The sequence below is a fragment of the Pagrus major genome, chromosome 8, assembly GCF_040436345.1.
Source record: "Pagrus major chromosome 8, Pma_NU_1.0".
NCBI classification, from domain to species: Eukaryota; Metazoa; Chordata; class Actinopteri; order Spariformes; family Sparidae; genus Pagrus; species Pagrus major.
The window spans coordinates 14,850,308-14,854,029 of NC_133222.1; positions in this window are offsets into that span (position 1 = coordinate 14,850,308).

Here is a 3,722-nt window from a genome sequence, read left to right on the forward strand (position 1 = left end):
TTGGAGAACAGTGGGTTTAGATTTTGAGGTATAAAAGTCAGTGTTGTAAGAAGTATTCAAGTAATACTCGAGTAAAAGTACAGAGATTGTGTTAAAATATTACTTTGGTAGAAGTGAAAGTCACCCACAGGGACAGTACTTACAGTATCTGATGTTAAATGTACTTAAGTATCAAAACTACAAGCAAAGTTAAACTCAGTGACGGAATAAGTACATTTACTCAAGTACTGTACTTAGGTACAATTTTGTGGTACTTTACTTGAGTGCTGCTACTTTATACTTCCACTCCACTACATTTTGAAGGCAGATACTGTACAATTATACTATATATGTATACTGAATGAATGAATTCCATTAAATTAATCTGCAAAGTAACTAGTAGCTTAAGTTATCAAACAAATGTATTGGAGAGGAAGTATGAAGTAGCAGAAACTGGAAATACTCAAGTAAAGTACCTCAAAGTTACTTTGAGTAAACTGTCTCAACTTTGACAAGACTTGACCAAGATTTTTATTTTTACTGTAAATGTATATCGGTTCCAATTATCGGTTATCGGTCTCCTTGATTACTAATAAACGATAACGGCCCCGCAAAAAATATATCGGTCGACCCCTACTTTTAACTTCACTACAATGATCTGATACATTTAGTTACTAGTTACTTTGCAGATCACATGCTGCATCAGAGCCAAAACAGAGCATTTTTGAATTGATTTATTTTATCGGCAAACTGATTTTTTTTAAAAAACAAACAAAACAAAACTGATGTGATGCTGAATATTTAATCTTATAATCGACCAAGCTGATAATCAATTGACCCATGAAATACCATATGCATGTAACTATATGAGGTATTTACTTAAGTACATTTACTGCCAGAAACATGAGTACATTTAATATCAGATATTTTAAGACTTTAATTCAAGTACTATTCATATAGGAGACTCACATTTACCAAAGTAATATTTTAACACAATATCTTTACTTTTACTCAAGTATGACTTTTGGGTACTTTTTACAACACTGATTATACTTATATTTAAATGTATATATACTGTGTAATCTACTCTGGGTTGACCATTACAAGAGCTGATATTCAGCATTTTTCTGGTTATTATGTTTTTTTAATCTAGTTGCCTATTCAATCACTCACAATAATTAATGTTTCAAGCAAAACCACAATAAATGAATATGTCGTGTCAAGTTTGAGAGTTATTGCCTTTCAACTCAGTATGTTCAACATTTACAGCCTGATTTACACATTTAAAACAGTCCTTCTGTTTAATGTGTGTCTTTTTGTTTTACAAAACACGACAGAACAATCTGTCTTCTCGAATCGTCTGGAAGCAAATTAGTGTCACCTCCAGCTCTGATCGGTGACAACATGACAGTATTCATCGGCTGAAGATGAGGCCGTGTATAGAAATACACTGGGATGGCTGTCAGTGTGTGCGAGCGGTAAAATTAATAATCTATACACAAAATGAGTCAGTTCCAATAAATACTGTGTTTGCCGCAGATTTCCTGGACTGTCATGGTGTTGTGACTCAGCACTCAGTGACATGGCGGTGACACCAGATGCCAGCACCATCCTTGATGAAGTAGTGGGAGGTAATAATAACTGTGACACATGCAGGAGGCATTCTCAGGATTCTCAGTCTGGACACAGCCAGGGGTCCCCGTGTTGATCTCCCACCATGTACTAAGATACTCTCAAGAGGTTTTGTTTGTTCTTTAACCATTTTAGCGGTTTTTGTGTTTGAGCGTGGATAGAGTGCACTGTTCAGTCAAATGTGATCGTCTGGTCTACTTTGCACCTAATGCACTCAATGCACTTTATCTAGTGGGTCGTTGGAGGCAAAGCTAATCCCCTTTATGGGGGCTAGTGTGTGTGTTTTTTATGGCCCGGATGTTAAATTATGTTGCCCATACCGTTTTATTGTATTTATGTATTTATTTTATTCATATGATTTAATCTAATCTAATCACACTCTTAATGTATTTTATGAGAGCGTTCCCTTGTCTGTGTTTGGGTGAGCTCACGAGACAAACTCCATTCAATAACATTAATATGGCAATAACGTATTAAATCTTGAATATACTGTATATGTAGAGAAAAGTACACTACAAGTACTGTAAAATTTCAGTTATCAGGTCTATCAGGTCTGATATTCAGCATTTTTCTGATTATTGGAATCAGTTTCTTTTTTATCTGATTGATCCAACTGGCGACAAATTAAGTGGAAATATAAAGTAGCCAAGTAAGGTACAAGTACCTCAAAATTGTTCTTATAAGCAGTACTTAAATGTACTTAGTCACATTCCATCACTGCTTTTGATGCTTTAAGTGTCATTTTATAATTATTATGAATGATGTATTACTATTTATGCAGCGAGTTATGTTGTAGCTAGGCAAAGTAAAGATACATTTTATATACTTTACATAGTGCGTGGTATGTTAATCTATAATAATACATAATACTTCATTAGCTCATCATATATGTTCTGTGTAAAACCTTGATTTTCAGTAGTTGTTTAGGATTAATTAACACTTAAAATGTAAAGGTGCATTATGTAGTTTTGGGAAACTCAGAAATATTTGACAAAATATATAATTTCCATATAAACAAGCTGTCCTTGGGGGAATAATACTTTTAGAAAGGTAGATACTTCCTGATAACACAAACCAAATGAAACTTTTATCATTTTTTCATTTGTTAATTCAGTTTATTCAGTTATGAAACTCGGTAAGTGAAGATTTTTCTCTTCTCTTATAATGTCTTTGACTTTGAGATCTATGTGAAATACTTTTCCTCATCATAAGATTCTGTGTGTATTGAACAAAAGTTTGACTTTTTCAGGATGTGATTTTGAATACTTTGGTACGTAATGGCACATAGTAACACAATATAAGGCCACCCTTGATAACAGGTAAAGTTTGTGTGACCATAAACAAATCACAGAGATCTGTTGACCTGGACACTGTTCACTAAGCATTATTTCCCCATAGACTGCCCATGGCTGCTCTCACAATCAGCTTTCCATCTTTTTTAATTAGCCTTTCCCCTCTTAGTCTGTCAGTTGAATAAATTAAATATTTAAAAAGGGATTTGGGATGAATTTGCTGGACAGATAGGCCTGAAGCCAAGGCCCAGTTGGTTAGATTTCACACATGAGCTGGATCTGCCATTTTGAGCATTAAGACTCGTATTTCTCTTTATTTCTTCAGCCAGAACTGTGACACATAATGAGACAGAAACCTGACTCAGAATCTGTTGGGAATATGTGCAGAATCTGGAAATTAATTAAACTTAAACATCGAGCGACAGAAGGTTGTTCAGTGAGGGCTTACGCTAGCTGTACCCCATGACTGGGTCGGCACATCCGGACTACTTTTAGATCATTAGACACACTGAAACCCAGTAAACCATGAGTCGTGGCAATGGAGTAATGAGCGTAGTTCAGAGACCCTCATCAACAACATTGACACGCCAGTTCCTCCCATCTGTAAAGAATACGTGTCTGTGAGCTAATGTCACGTCTCTGGAGTGAAGGTTATTAATATCCATACAACCCGTGTAATGTGAAGCCAGCAGGGAGATGCTTCTCACTCAGGTTCACCGCTGGTGATCTCATGAATGGGATTCCTCGACACTTTAAACCCCGAGACCGTCACTGCCAGTGAGGCCACCCCCTAAGAAAAGAAAGCTCTCAGACATCATG